Genomic DNA, 16,587 nt, shown 5'->3' with positions numbered 1-16,587 from the left:
AGCACTTTTGATATTAACTGTTCGCGGAGTGGTTCTGCTGCGGACATACCTGCAGTCTGTGCTTCGGGGCTGTTGTGTAGAGGTTTGTGTGAGTTGCGTCTGTCTGCCTGCTGGGTGTTGTCCCCCTATTGCCATCCCCCAGCCCCCCGTGAGCTCTGCAAAACACAGGAACGAAACTGAAAGTATCTGCGAACTCCTGGAAATCAGCTGATCCGCGCGTTTATTATAAATGAAAAAGCAGCGCTGCCCCCTCGTGAACCCCTCGGGAAACGTCATCCTCGCTTCCTGTGCATCTTTGTTTTGATTAATGCAAGCATTCGCTTACGTCTTTTACTCTGAAGATTACAAAGTTTGGGGGGGGGGGGGGGGTGGACAAAATAAAGAGACACACTCATTGCTACAAACCACAAGTACGACATCTATCTTAAAATAAATATTTTTAGTTTATCAAATTCCTCGAAGGTTCAATGTTTCTAGGTAGTCCCTTCACAATTGTTTCGCAAGTGCAGCGCAGAACATGCCCAGTTCAGCGCTGTTTACGTAAAATCAACCACGGCCTGTGTTGTCGGCGAAAAAGTCAGTATTCACGAAACGGACACAGGATATTGGGTAAGTAGGTAATGCACTCAGGCCACGAGGGCAGCACTGTTACCCTCACAACGTACGTCACAAAGAGGATAACAACATCTTCGAACACAGCTGCGGCGGAAATGCCCACGCGGCAATGCGCATGGGCAAAGGATAAAATTCGCCCCCCCCCCCCTCGGTTGTCTCTGGACCTACGCCCTTCTCGAATGCCATTGGCTGAGGACATCTAGGTTCTTTCTCAGCCCTCTCTCAACTGACAGAAAAGTGTCTCAACTCTGCCACGGCAGGAACAGAGTAGCAAGAGCAGGGATCTCAGCGGTAGCCTAGAAGGAGCTGTAAGTTGCAACTTTATTTAAAGGTGACAGACTGTCACCTTTAAGTAAAGCTGTGTGATCCTGACCAATTACTTTTTTCATGTGGGTAACATTCAATACTTGAATCAAATGTGAGTGCTCAGAAGACGGGTCTGTCTGTATGAAGTGCTCTAAGAATCAAAAATTAGCTAGCATTCGCGCCAAGAATTTCCAATTCTATTAAGGACACGGAGGCGAGGGTTATGCTATCTCCTTCTTTACTGCGTAAATCACAGCAGCCAATAAACATACAATTTTGTAAAACAAACTACATTGTCCATGTTACTTTGCGTCAGCCACGCCTCCTTAGCCCTCCATAAGAGCCCTGGTTACTGTCCCAGCCTCCTCTTTCTTTGCTCGAACTGTATAAAGTCCACTAAGTCAATAATATTTCACGAACATCCTCCAACATGGAAGTTAACAGGAAACCAAATTCCACCGAAAGGCTTCAACTTGAAGACATCTCTTATTCAGACTTCTTGTCTGCGCCTAGGAAAGACCAAACATGAACAGCCCGTAATTTCTGCGTGTTACCATAATTCAGTACAGTATCAACGGGTGGGTAAGCATGAACAATCATATTGTAACATAGGGGTGGTATAATCCTCGCCTTCGTGTCCTTAATAGAATTGAAAATTCTTGGCGCAAATGCTAGCTAATTTTTGATTCTATTACAGGATCGGAGGCTTCGGATTATGCTAGTTTAACGCTTATTAAAGACAACAGATGTTATGTCTCCCACCGGCTTATAATAAAATTGCTTGAAAGTTGACTCAGATGACCAATCGGCACAACGCATAATGTCCTGAATACTAGAACCTAACATAAATGACTTTGATGCCATGGCACCACGCACAGAATGTGCACCAAACATTTGGATATCAACGCCAGCTTCCTTCATGATATAACAAAGCCATCTGGCTATGGTTGCGGCAGACACTGGTTCAAAAGGTTTTTGCAACGCAATCAAAAGTTGAGTAGAGCCCTCAGGCCTCAATGGTCGAGTACAATCCTCATAAGTTTTCAAGCATTGGACAACACATAATTTCTCATTGCTAGGGAAAGCATTATACTCTATATGTCTGGAAAGTGTCTTGGTACGGCCTGTAATAGTAAAAGAAACTCCTTCCGGAGTAAATACTTTACCTGTAATTTCCAGGGCCTGCACATCCGATGAACGTCTACAAGCTGAGAAACATAGAAGCATTGCCAACTTTGCAAACAACTGTTTCTTGATAACAGAGTATTCACCAGCCAACTATTGAAGAGAGAAATGACTAAGGAAACATCCCATAAACATGAGTACTTAGGTTTGGGGGGATTCGCTATTCTTATGCCTTTAAGAAGTTTACAAATCATAGGGTGCATACCTACCGGTTTCCCATCCACAGGGTTATGCCCCGCCGAAATGGCTGATCTAAAGTTATTTACAGATCGATAAGCCAAACCACTTGCTGCCTTCTCTGAAAGAAAATTTACAATATTGGGTAATCCTGCCCCCACGGGATCCAGGTGCCGTACCACGCACCAACCCATCCAGCCTGTCCAGGCCGAAGAGTATCGCTTCCTGGTGGAAGGCGCCCAAGCTTGCCTGATGAAATCTGAAGCTGTCTCCGAAAACCCCGGCATTTCCCACTGCTGCCGGAAATTCGCCATGCCATCAGCGACAACCGCTCCGATGGAATCAGAGGGTGCCGTTCCCCGTGAGGTCCCAGGAGAAGAGACTCCAACCATGGGAGCCTCCTGGGGAGATCGCAGCTCATCTCCAACAATATCGGGAACCATGGCTGCGAACTCCATCGCGGTGTCACTAAAATCACCTCCGCCTGTTGTCTGAGAATGTGAGAAGTCACTCTCGGGATGAGAAGGAAAGATGGGAAAGCATAATTCACCGGCCCGACCAGTCCTGAAGGAATGCATCTGTTGCTTTCGCTACTGGATCCGGTCTCCAACTGAAGAATTTGGGAATTTGTCGATTCAGCCTGGAAGCAAATAGGTCCGTCTGACACGGACCCCAAATTTCCTGCAGCCATTGGAATATGTTCAGCAGTAATTTCCAATCGCTGTAATCCCTGAGGTGTCTGGAATTCCAGTCCGCTATGAGGTTGGACTGCCCCAAAATATATTCCGTTATTACCGTTATCTGGCGGCTCAGGCAGTAATACCAGAAGTCCTTGGCAATCTCCACCAACAGGGATGATCTCGTTCCTCCCAACTTGTTTATGTATCTCACTGCCGACACGTTGTCCATCCGTAGAAGGATGCAGCAGGAGGTCTGCTTGGGGGACAGGGTTCGAATCGCAAAGGAACCCGCTAGGAGTTCCAGACAATTTATGTGTAGTGATAGTTCCTGGGGGGACCACCTTCCGTCTGTGGAAATATCGCCGCAACGCGCTCCCCAACCCCAACGACTGCCGTCGGACACGATAACAACCTCGAGCAGGGAGCCGAAAATGGCTCTTCCGTTCCACGCTTCCACGTGGCCCAGCCACCATTGCATCTCGCCCTTCACTTCCTGTGAAAGGGGAACCAGGTCTGTGTAAGCCAGACCCTTCTGTAGGTGTTGTATTTTGAGTCTCTGTAAAGCTCTGTAATGTAGTGGTCCCGGGAAAATCGCCTGAATGGACGATGCCAATAACCCCACTACTCTGGCAATGACCCTGAAACCACCTGTTTGCCTAGCAGTGCCACTATCTCTTTCTTCAAGTCCCTGAGCTTCGCCTTGGGAAGATGCAATTGGGCCTTCTGGGAGTCTATCACAAAACCCAGAAACTCTGTGGTCCGTGACGGAATCAGAGCCGATTTGACATGGTTGATTACAAACCCCAGACTCTGCAAGAGAGATATCGTCATTTGAAGATGATGTGAAACCAGTTCCGGACTGTGAGCCATGATTAGGATGTCGTCCAGGTAGATAATCATGTGCAACCCTTGCTCCCGCAAATGTGCAACCACCGGCTTCATCACCTTGGTGAAACACCAAGGAGCCGAGGAAAGCCCGAAAGGAAGGGCCAAATACTCGAACCACCGACCTTTCCATTGAAATTGCAGGAAACGGCGGTGTGGAGGAAAAATGGGAATGGACAGATAGGCATCCTTGAGATCTAGTCTGACCATCCAATCCCCTTGTTTTAACAGGTCCGCCAAAAGGTGGATCCTTTCCATTTTGAAATGTTTGTAAAAAAGGTAGTGATTGAATTCCCACAAATTCAGGACCAGTCTGTGACTCCCACCCTTCTTCTGGACCAGAAAAATATTGCTGCAAAAACCGTGAGGCTAGTCGTTGCATAAAGCTATTGCGCGTTTTTGCAGCAATTCTTCTATTTCGTTGTCTATAAAAATGCATTCTTGTTGGGAAAAACGGAGAGGGTTCGGAGGTGTGTCCTGAGAGGGTGTTCGTAAAATTCCAGTTGGAACCCTTGAACCGTCTGAATCATCCACGCATCCTGGGTAAGATTGCGCCAGTTGTGTAGAAAATATCGGGTACAACCCCCCCAAGGTAGAAGGGACAAATCTGTCACGCTTACCTGCTGAGTTCTGTGCTTGAAAGCCCTCTCTGTTGCCACCTCCTTGGAACCGGCGTTTGTTGAATCGGCGACGAGTGGGATAGAAGATTCCCCCTCTAGTAGAGTCCCATTCACCTCTTCCGCGACCGTAGTCACCTCTGGGGGGACCTTGCTGAGCGAAACGGCCTGACGAGCATCCCCTGCCTCATCCGGCCCTGTTGAAAGGCCTTGGGTAAACACCCGCTTGATTCCTGATTGAGCCTTATTCAAGGATGTAAAAGTTCCCACGTACTTTGACACATCCTTCACAAAACGGTCTCCAAATAGGTTGCCCTCCGTGAGAGGACCGGCTCAGCGGCTGCCAGATCAGTAAGATTAGTGTCCATACGCATGAGCAAGGACTTACGCCGTTAAGTAGATATGTCACAGTCGGCATTGCCAAGCAGGCAAATGGCCCTCTGCGTCCATCCTGCAAGGATATCCGGATCCACCGGGTTCGCTGTTTTCCTTGGCCACCAATGCCATTTCCAGTATTTTTTTACGAGGGGTCCTACCACGTCAAGGAGCTTGTCCTGACACCCTCTCCAGGTCCGATCTATCCCTTTTTTGGGGTCTCTGGCAAATTTCTTTAGAAATGTAAGCAGACTTACGTCTATTTCGGGAGTCTCTGCGACTTTATCAGGTAGGTCTGGTCAAGGGCACTCCAACCTAAGTCGGTTCCGGACCTCTTTATCAAATCCTTTTCAGATGTTCTCATTAAAGTAGTCAATGACTTCGGGTGCTGGAGCCCAGTCCGAAGATCTGGGATGTACGATTTCACTAGGATTGAAGGTGAAAGGAGTATTGGTTGGAGTCTCCGGAGTGGAAGAAGCCACTTTCTCGGTCTTCTTCTTGGGAGGGGCCTCATCATCAGTTGTGGTAGCATCGGTATCAGTGGTCGTGGAGTCAGTGTCCACATAGACCTTTTGCTTACTCTTTGCCTTGCCTCCCGTGAAATATTCGTGATCGCCTGCAGGTGGCAGAGAAAGTGAATCCAGGGCCATAGCATGCGGCCATCGACGCACTTTGACTACGTCCATAGTTGAACGCGCAGTATGCTTGTCTTTAGTAAAACCATGACGCTTAGCAAAACTCTCAAGCTGCTTGGTGATTGGCTTAAGCGCAGCTGCCAATGCTTGTTGCACAGTATTAGGAACTGTGGTCTCCAGAGCCCTCTTCACCGAGGATTGGACGGAAGAGTCGAGAGCATCCACTATATTATCTTCTAAGACAGTCTCCTGCTGTCCCTCATAATAGACATCCTCCTCATCCTCATAGCGCACCCACTCATCCAGGGTAACAATAATACAGTGGGGCAGAGTTATTAATGTCACACAAGTTTGCCAAGTGACATATAAATATAGGTACTGGAGGAGTAAAAGGGGGGGGGGGCAGCCCACTTGCACACAAAAAGTTATTACTTGTACCAAGCCCCCTCAGCAAAAGCTGTACTCAAATTATTGCAGTCTATTATAGGCGTAGGAGCCGAAAAGAAGTTGTCCCTGGAGCGTGTGCTCACTCCTGCAGGGCGACGATTATTGCAGCCAGTCAGGCGTCCTTCCTACTACCTGTTTTTGTTCAAAACATGGTAGTAAAAGCAAAATGGGCCGATCCCGGCATGTGCAGCCCAACACGAGCCCAAAACAAGTCCAAATCCAGCCCAAATTGGAGCGCGTGGGCTGCACACGTCGGACGGGAACCTGCGGCATACAAGGGCGATGAGGGAAGGCCAAAACACCGGCGCTTGAAGTGCTGCGACCCAGCCGGTCGTTTTCTCGCCGCCCAGCGGCTTGGTACCTTCGCGCCTAACGCGCGCTATCTAATCTTCAAATGCCAGCAGCGCTGGGGATCGGAGCAAAGCTCCCGCTCATGGCGCGTACGCGCCACCTACCAAATGCCGTATAATGGCAGAAAACCGTAAGTAACAACAAAACCCCTCAATAATCAGAGAATCAGGCATGCACATTTAACCATAACTCCTCAAGCGCATCGCGCTCTGTCAATCCTGGCAAATGATCACCAATTCAATATGTAATAAGTGAACGTGAGGGGTACTTATCTCGTGCTGTGAGCAGCAAAGAAAGAGGATGATGGGCTGACACAAAGTACCATGGACAATGTAGTTTGTTTTACAAAATTGTATGTTTTATTGGCTGCTGTGATTTACGCAGTAAAGAAGGAGATAGCATAATCCGAAGTCTCCGGTCCTGTAATAGAATTCTAAGAATGAATGGACATTTTCATTTACATTAATTGTTGGCAGTCATCGTGTCATGCGATTTTTATCCGGCCTGTTTTACCGGTGGAAAAATCTAGTCAAGTTTTTAAACACCAGGAAAAAATGCGCGTATAAAAATCTAGAAATTAAGAATTAGGCGGCATAAAATTAACAAATAAAGCACGCCTTCATTTCAATGCCATGGCAAGGGTGATGTGGGCCCTAATACAAGCAAGAGACATACCCCTCATAACCCCAGAGGTTGGCTTTAAAACGGCTATGCCTGGGGTGAAGTGAGCCGCCCGCGACCCTGCACACTGCTGCCAGCTCACCCGGTGCCCTGTGGCATCTGGCTATGGCAAAGGGTGGTGCAGGGGTCGAGATGGCTGCCAGGCTGCGATTCGTTAGTGGTTGTCGGACCTTATATATATATACATATATACATATATTTTTTTTCTTTCAGTTTTATATCACGCAAACTCGACTCAAAGATATTGGAGCGCTTTACATGAGCACCAGTTACATTGCACAAGGACACGTTAATTTTTAGCTCGAGCCTTGGCAGTGCATGCGCTGCTCTGCGAGGCATACTGTATTTGAGTATAGACTTGATGCCCGCCCACTTTCTGGTCATATGTTCCACTGACTTGTGTCATTGTCCTTGGTAAATGCTGGCTTCTGATTCGTTGATAGGCTTGTTAATCCCCCCTTAGTACCGCCTTGTCTTCATTTGTAACCTCCCATGAGGACTGGCCTTTTACTTCTGTTGTTACGCCGTAGGTCTTCTTTAGTCTGTAAGCACTCTTTTCTTTCATGAATTTCTCCTACTGCAGGCACAACATGTTTTCCTGCAACATTCAGCGCGCCATGCATGCTTTCACTTTCCAAGCAGCCCGGGACAATGGCAGCCGCTTATTTGAAATGAAATAGGTTTACAAGAGTTTGAGCTATTGTCTTTGTAAATGACAATGCCTTTTATTTATGTGTTAATTATGAAAACAGATAAGTAAAAGGCCTTGCATCGTAAGGGCCCCTCTCATTTGAAGTCGCTTTTTCACTGGTATGTTCTGGGGCGGCAACTAAGTATAAGTATAAAATTGCTTGTTAAGCGCTCGAATGCCGAGGCATCTTGGCGCTGGTGTGTGTAAGTGAAGCGGAATGATGGACTGATAGCTACTCAGGGTTAAACAGCCGAGATTTCAGGGCTTTCCTGAAGGAAGAAAGATTCGGCTGGAGTCGCAAGGCCACCGGTAATTTGTTCCACAGTTTGATTGCGCAACTGGAAAATGAGTGGCCGCCCCATCTGACCCGTCTATTTCTAGGGGTGCAGATCAGGCCAAGATTGGCCGAACGTAGGTCTCGTGGTGGGATATAGAGCCTGAACCTATCCTGACAGTCCACAGAGCCACCACCGTATCGTGCCTTGTGCACCAAGCAGAGTGCCTTAAACTCAATTCTCTGCTGGACAGGGAGCCAATGTAATGACCTTCTTCCCTGAGAGGTGGGGTGGCCCGTGGGAAGCTTTAGAATAACACGAACTACAGCATTCTGTAGTGAGTGAATTTTACTGACCGGATGCTTATCAATGCCCAGAGACATCGCATTATAATAGTCTAATCTGGACATGAAGAGGGCAGCCATTACCGTCTTCTGAGGTGCCCGGGGAATGAAGGGGAAGATTTTGCGCAGGGTCTTAAGTAGGAAAAAGCAAGCTAAGGTTAGGCTGTTCACCTGAGCTGACATGCTCAATTTGTCATCAAAAATAACCCCAAGATTCCTGAACCTTCTTACTGGTAGAGGACACTCCCCCGCCTCTAGTGGCCCCCACAGATCGCTCCATATTGGTGATCCGTTCCCAAATTCAATAACTTCTGTTTTTTCCGTATTGATCTTCAGGAAACTCAGGCTCATCCACTCCATAACATCCTTCAAACAAGCATGGAATCTTGCCGCTGTTAACTCCGGCATGTCCAAGACAGATATCACCAATTGCGAGTTGTCCGCGTACGACACGAAGGTGAAGCAGTGTTTCCTCACCACCCTGGCCAGCGGCTTCATATAAACATTAAACAGTGTTGGGGACAGAGGTGAACCTTGTGGAACACCGCAGGGCAGATTAAAACTGTCCGATTGAAGGCCCTCCCAATTTAGACTTTGTTTCCTATTGTCTAGAAACGAAGAGAAGAGGGCTAGAGCCAGCTCACTAATCCCTATCTCCTGTAGTTGCCGCACCAACACCGTATGGTTAATGGTGTCGAATGCGGCCGACAGATCAAGGAGAACAAGGATTGCCCTCCCCCCATCGACTACAGACCGAATCCCCTCAGCTGCGGCGATTAGGGCAGACTCAGTGGAGTGTTTTGGACGAAAGTCATGCTGGGAAGGATCCAGCAGGCTGTTACTATCCAAATATTCAGTTAATGTTATATTAATTGATCTTTCAATGACCTTAGCTACTAATGGCAGACCCGAGATTGGCCGGTAGTTTTTAAATTCATTGGGATCCAGAGTGGCTTTCTTAAGGATCGGCCTGATACTGGCCGTTTTCCAAGCTGTAGGGTAAATCCCAGATGCCAGGACTTGATTAATCAGAGAGGTGAGATTTTGACTAATCCTCTCCGCCGCCAGATGCATAATTGCCGGGGGACAAGGATCAAAGGCTGAGTCAGATTTAATGGATTTTAAAATATCTATTACCACCTCTTCAGATAGGGGGTCAAAACGTGTTAAGCTGCATAGCACTGTCTCCTCAAACTGGGGGAGTTGATTTGTACCTGATAAAGAATTTAAGTTTGATGAATTGGTCAGGTCATCGTATATTGTCTGCACCTTGTTCTGGAGGAAAACCCCGAGCTGATTACAGAAGGCCTGGTCAGATTTAAACAGGGTACCCTGCTGGGGTTTGGCCAGAAAAGACACAGATTTAAACAGTTCTTTAGCAGAGTTCCCAGCATCCTGGATTTTCAGAGTGAAATAAGCTCTCTTAGTGGCCAGAATGGCATATTTGTATTTATTCAAGGCCCCATTGTAGGCATCTTTACTAGTCTTACTATAATCCACTCTCCAGAGATGCTCATACCTTCTACATTCAACTTTTAGTTGTTTGAGCTCCGGGCCATACCACGGTGTCCCCGGAGGGCGCCTGTTTAGTGTGGCGGTATGCTCGGGAGCGACACAGTTGACAGCTCCTTGGATCCATTCGTTGAACTGAGCTGCAGCCACCTCATTATTCTTATCTAGAGTTGGAGGGAAGTGATCGAGAGCGGCCGTTAAAAAACTCTTGATCCCCAGATTTCGTAGGACTTGATGGGGTGGACGCTCCTTCTTGGCCTTTAAAAACATCTGAAAACCTGGCTCTTTACGTCTTAGTTTCCTGTCTGATTGGCCGCCTCTCCTCTGTTGGTCCTCTTGTTCTGCTATAGCGCCTTGACACCTTTGGGTATCAGTGCACTTTACAAGTACTATCCTATCCATTGTCATTTCCAATGCCAATAGCTTAAACTCTCTCAAAGGTGAGACGCACTGCAAATGCTTGTTTTTTTTGTGGGGGGAGGCACGGGGAGATTAAGTGATTTGCCCAGAATCACAGGATATTGAGCCGATGCCGAGACTCAAACCTGGTTCAACAGCTTCAAAGTCAGCAGCTTTGATGCACTGTAACAAAAATATTAACAAGTAAGGGCTTTACTGTGTTATGTAACCACTGATGTTGAGTGTATGAATGAAAGTAGGTAAGTACCTATGGTGACAAATTCTCCAAGCTAGCATATGGGCATGTCCTATAAAGGTGGTGGGCATGGTCAGGCAGTTAAAAAAAAAGTCGAAAGTCAAGATAATACAGAGTGCGGACGCCGAACAAAGAGGCGGGCCCACTCATTCATATGTAAGTTATCGGTCCTTGCACAGGCCTGAATTGGCTTACTTCTCTTCTTGTGGTGCCCCAAGGAGGGGCAGGGGCACACTCACATATTTCTCCAGTGTCATATAGGGGCTTCAGAGCATGCAGCAGATCCCCTACAGTGCATATGGTAAACTGACCCTTAGTCTCCTGAGGCCTTGAAAGGGTGACCCTGGGAGGGTTATTTTATGATTTCAAGCACTCCTACAGGTGAAGCTTTTGTTCTTGGACTCAGGAGTGTGGGGGCCTTTGTGGTTGGTCCTGTGACTGCATGATGTGGCCTGTAGGAAGTAAAAAAGACTCTGCCACACGTTTTTGACGTCCTTATGCTTTATTGGCATCATTGATGTTGATCGGTGAACAGTTATCATTGTAATGAATGCTGCTGGTTTTAGTACGGTTCTTACTGATTTTAATGCTCTTATAAGGTTCACATATGACACATGGCTGACTCTATTAATATGGCGGCACCCTGACAAAGCCAGTAGGCCAGCCTCATAGATATACTGACACCCCTTATAATGTGAAACATTAAGAAAAGATAACATGGTTATTTTTAACGTGGTGACCCCCTGACAAAGCTAATAGGCCACCTTATTTAAAGTGACATCCCTATATAGTGTGATGTTGCCTCTGGTATAGATGGGGAGGTTTTATGATTATGGATTTCAGGACTCACTAGGGGTGTAATGTGATATGAGGGTGTCACCAAAGGTACTTCCATCGACCTGCATGTATATATTTGTAATTTAATGTGTTGTATGTAGTGAAGTGCGTGTAATAAAAGTACTTTTTCTTTTTGAAAGAAAAAACACTGACTGGGCAATAATTTGATTGAGCGTCGCTGTTGCCTGCCAGTGAACTGGTATTGCTAGCCCACACACCTCACCTGGGTAGGGCTAGGACTGCTCCGCTTCGCTACCCTGAAAGCCTCAAGTGCTACAGTGTGGTACTTCATTACCAGTAATAAGACATTTGTGAACCTATTACTTGTAAAGGACTTGCATCCTTCACGAATAGTAGCCCAATTTCCTCTAACACATATTTAGCACCTCACTAGACCCCTCCCACTGGTCGTCCGCAGCCATAACTTCAATAGTCTCGCCTTTGGGAGCATCTGCTATAGTTGTCCTCAGTAGCATCCTTTACCAATTCCGCACATCACCAAGGAATGGTAAATCCCAATTTTAAAAGACAGAGTTCATTCCCTCTGTATTTTTATCCTTGTTTTCATCAGTTAGATTGGTCCAGATATTGAGAAGAGGTGCTGCTGCCTTCTCTGGCCAGCTCAGGTTGCTCTCTGGGCATCCAAGAACTGGGATGGCTCCACTTCGCACGCATAAAAGGAAGAACCTGCAGAAGAGGGCTGCAGACATAGATAGACTGGTCTATTGGGATTACACCCCTAATTCCAGTAATGAGAGAAGAATTAAGGATTGTTAATAAAAGATTACAGCATGGACTACTGGAAGACTCTACATTGCCCACACCAAACCCAGAGCTAACTCGGTTCATTACCATTCAGCACCTAAACAGCAACAAGAACAGCAGCAGCTGGCTGTGATGTTCCAGAATCGCTGACAACGGATTCTCAAACGACCAACCAGCAAATTTCACCCATTTTTCATCTAAAAAAGCAACAATTCTGGGCTACACCCTGGTCAATATTTTGCTTTTATTATTTCTTTAATACTTTCAAATTAGAAAAAATATTTGGAAGCGATGCCACAGCTCTTTATAATAGTAAGCGTTGCTGCCCCCCTACCATATTGCGCAATACTACAGCAGAGAATTAAAAAAGATTCAAATGGATCAGCTAATCACACGGCCTGTTTGACGATGCACATTGTCTGATCTCTCAACTGGCCAGCTCTGGCTGAGGGCTTGGGTCCTAGATTCTCAATGAGGGCTGTAGAGTTTGGATCAGTGTGGTCTTCTAGGTGGAAGTTGAGGTCTATGAGAAGAAGAGAAGCTGCTTTAGTCAATGATGTGGGATGTGATGAAGTCTGTGATGTCCCTGGTGAAGTTGGTGTGTGGTCCTGGAGGTTTGTAGACAAGGATGCCACACAGGGTGAAGTTGGCTGTGAGATATAGCTTATGGTAAGGTTCTCTGTAGCTGGCGGCGCGGTCTGTGGAGGTGGATGAGTTGATGATGTCCTTGAAAATGATGGCAAATCCGCCTCTGAGCTTCTGCTTATGGTCCTGCCTAGCGATTGTAGGAGGGTGGAATCTGACTACATGGTTGCCCCCACTTTTTTCCTGGTGTTTGAATGGTTTTTGACTAGTCTGGCTGGGATCCCGCTATCCAGGACCCCAGCCTATCTGCTTACTCCCTTAAATGACTGGTGTGCATATTAGATGCACTAGTGATTGGATACTGTGGTACCTTATGAGCCCCTAGTATATGGTACCCTAGGTACCAAGGGCATAGGTACTTCACAGGCCCACCAGGGGCTGAAGCATGTATTATGCCACCCCTGGGAAGCAGACTAAATCTGACACCACATGCCTGCTACTGCAGCCTGGGTGAGGTAGTGTTAGCACTCCTCACTGAGGTATATGTTAATATATCACACCATACACACACATATAAACCTATCAGTCACCCCTAAGGCAGGCCCTAGCAATCCTGAGGGCAGGGTGCTTGGTTTACAATGTGAGGGGGTGCCTCTGCATGAGCATGGCCCCTCTGCAGCTGGCAGAGTCTATTCTCTGTGGCTGTTTGTGGATGCGGTTAAACCATATCCTCTTAAGTGCGTTATAACTAGGGCTCCCGGTTTTATGGTATTTATTTTTTTGCCATTTCCGTCTGTATTTATCCATATTTATTTTTTGGGCATTTTTTCTGTATTTATCCACATTTATTTTTGTCACAAGCAAAAGACGACGCTTCGGCTAGTATTTTTCCACATTTATTTAAATTGACAATGCACACATGCGCTCGGTTGTTATTGGTCAACACTATACATTCATCTGAAAACTTTGCCATTTGCAGAATACCTGGGCAGGGCTTTGAATACCTCACTGCATATGAGTGTTATTTACCTAATTAGTACACCATTAAAAAATAAATTAGAGAAACAAATACTGATTTAAAACCTTTAACAAGTCAAGCTTGGGCCTTGCAAATGACATTGAAATGTTTGCGGCAGGTGCACAACCCACTGACCTGCCTTACAATGACTAGAACTTGTTGTACCAGGATGTCTGCTGCAGCTCCATTAACTCCTGAACCTGCAGTTTCATTGCAGGTGCCAGAACCATTTAAATTATGTTGTGATAATCCATACTGGTGAACCAGCAGACTACACACAGCGCTCTGCAGCAAGTACATTAACCCACTAAGGTAGCCTACAATGGTTTGGGTGGCCTTTGCTAGCCAGTATACCAGCATTAAAAGAAAGGACGAGGTGGGGCCGCAAAAGACCAGCATGTGATACATACAGGGTAACCACACTACGAGCCACACATGCCACATTTCTAGCCACACATACAGGGAGCCCTAAATATTATAAAGCCAATAAAAAGCCCGGGTAACCTGCCCACAGACAGGGTGAGTAGAGGTTCCCAATCGTTCTGCAGGTTAGGATCCTAGCAAGAAAATATTTTTACCACTTTACTTTGGCTCCATATAGCGCCTAGAAGCCGTGCTTCGTTAACTACAATGAAAGAAAAATGCACTAGTGACAAATGACGAAATGTCGAACAAACAAGCGTTTCTGAAAACAAAGTTGTGCATATTCGGCCTTTTGCATAGCATTTGTGTTGTGCTCAGCTCATGCCACAACACGCGCTCAAATGGTCAAACGTCATATATTTGAAAGTTTTACTTTTACCACAAAATATATATATATTTATATAGCTATTGTGCTCTGCAAACCCTTTTTCTTCTCAGTCTTGCAGGTAAGCCTCATCCAGTAGTATCTTTAGCTGCGCTGAGAAGAGAGAGCCCTGTCTCACAGCTGGTGACGTCAAAGTGAGCGATCAGCAACAAATGGGCAAACGAGTGCCCTCTCAGGGCACAGGAGGAACACTCCCCACACACTTCACTAGAAGCACAAACACACCGGAAACCACAGCTCCAGAAGTACCAAGAACTACTGAAAGTTTTGAAGTAGAGCCCTCCGGGAGGGAGCCTGCAAGCCCTACCCCCTGTGGATGCTAGATGAATAATCAGAGTTTGGGACCCTGCACAGTCATCCCCACCCCATGGAGGTCTGTACACTACTGGTGTGAGCTCTACTTGAAAGAAGGCAGTGGGGAAGATTACTGGAGACGGCAGCGGTCTGCACACAGAGATGTGCTTGTGGCCGCTTAGAACACTTTTACGTAAACACCGAAGGAGTTGTGGGCCGCCAAATTGTGAGGATGAGTATTCTTTTAAAATGGCATTTCTTTTGAACAAAGGTTGAGAAAAATGTAGATTCTAACATTGATTTGAAACTGCAGCCCCTTCACAGCAGCCCCATAAGCAGAACTGTAAAACTGTAAAACCCAGTCTGCGGGAAAAGACGGGTGCTGGTGCAATCGGCAGAGTGAAGAGGCAGGGGCTAAGGGGTCAAAGAACAACAAAGCCTCATTAAGAAGTAAACGGTCTTTCAAAGACCTGTGAAGTACTCGGGTGCTTTGGCTATGTGTGCGCCCTGGAATCTGTCTCAGCCCGGGCTGACACCTCTTAACCCTCTAAGGAGGGGGAGACACCAGATGGTTGGGGGTGTGATTCTGTTAATGTCAATGACAAAATATAGTAGTATTTTCCCGTTTTTATACATAAATACAGATAAAGGAAAACTTGTTTTCCGTCTGTATTTATATGTAAAAATCCGTTTAAACGGAAAACCTGGAGCCCTAGTTATAACCTACCGGTAAATGCTAACTTTGGAATGACTGCATCAAAACATGTCGTGTTTGGTGTCAAACAACTTGGAATCATACCCCCACACCAGTAACTGGTGTGGGAGTATGATCTCACCCTTCTAGAGGGGACGACATGTACCCACTGTGGAAACACGGTAGAAATCTGAAAGAGTCCTGGCATCACAAAATGGATGCCACCAGCACAGACACTGGGCTGCCCTCCTGCTGCTGACTGAAACTCGCAGTGGAGGACGCCCAACAATAGGCATCCTGTCACAGGGAGGTGTCACCCCCTTCCAGACAGGATTTAGTGTATTGGGGCTGGGTGGGTGTACTCCTAGAGTGCTTTGAAGTCCTGCACTGGGGGAGCAGTAGGCTCCTCTGTGCATATGCCAGCTCAAACCGGTTCAGGGGCTACCTGTCCCTGCAGCCCGGAAGTGGATTTCCTGACTTCTCGACGGCCATTGTGAGTCCCCAGCAGAGCTAGGGCGAGTGGACCCCACGAGTGACGAGGAACAGCAATACCTGGGTACCATGCACTATTGTCGAGTGCACCCCCTTCACGGCGTTCTACGAACTTGTGCTTTGGACCATTTGTGGCCTAAGCCTCCAGCAGGTTGTGCACCGAACATCAGAGGCCTACCCCTTCCCGAGTGACCGTGGGCTCCTGTAAAGCATTTCCTCACGAGGCGTCTTCGCGATCCCTTGCCCGTTGGCTTGTGGGTCCTCTGAAGACTGTCTGATCAAACCAAAGGGTTCCCCTGGTTGCTCCAGGACTGCCCTCACTTATCCTCGCTGGGTGAGTCCCTCAGACCCTGCTGGTCTGCACCGCTGACTTTATTCACTTTCCACGAGAGTTGCTGTTGCCAAGGCTCGAATCAGGTTGCCTACACCTCAGTAGGCTGCAGGCGTCGTGGGACACTCCGAATCCAGCTGCTGGTCATCGTTGATGCCTCCTGGTCCTCGTGAGCGAAGAGTGAAAACACCCTTGATCACCTGAAATCACCCGACTTCCTTGGCATCCATCTTCCTGGCCCCGGGTCACTGGCAAGTGACTGTGAACACTGTGCCTTCTGCTTTCAGGCCATCTTCATCCGGAATCCAGCCTTGGATTCCACCGGGCACTTC

General features: G+C 47.1%; 1 protein-coding gene across 3 annotated transcripts in view; it reads right to left on the bottom strand.

Moving 5' to 3' along the window:
• Positions 1-16,587, bottom strand: part of LOC146809024 (lens fiber membrane intrinsic protein-like) — a 239,751-nt gene that overhangs the window by 197,068 nt on the left and 26,096 nt on the right. Inside the window, exon 1 of one of the 3 annotated variants that reach the window (XM_085615822.1) lies at positions 50-186. The exons of the other annotated variants lie outside the window; for them this stretch is intronic. The gene's annotated coding sequence lies outside the window, so the exon portion shown is untranslated. Of the gene's footprint in view, positions 1-49; positions 187-16,587 lie in introns of those variants that run through there. 3 annotated transcript variants of the gene reach the window in all.

This window comes from Triturus cristatus, chromosome 7 (assembly GCF_964204655.1).
Source record: "Triturus cristatus chromosome 7, aTriCri1.1, whole genome shotgun sequence".
Taxonomy (NCBI): domain Eukaryota; kingdom Metazoa; phylum Chordata; class Amphibia; order Caudata; family Salamandridae; genus Triturus; species Triturus cristatus.
Note: the sequence above shows the minus strand (reverse complement) of the source record. Positions and strands in the feature narration are given on the sequence as shown.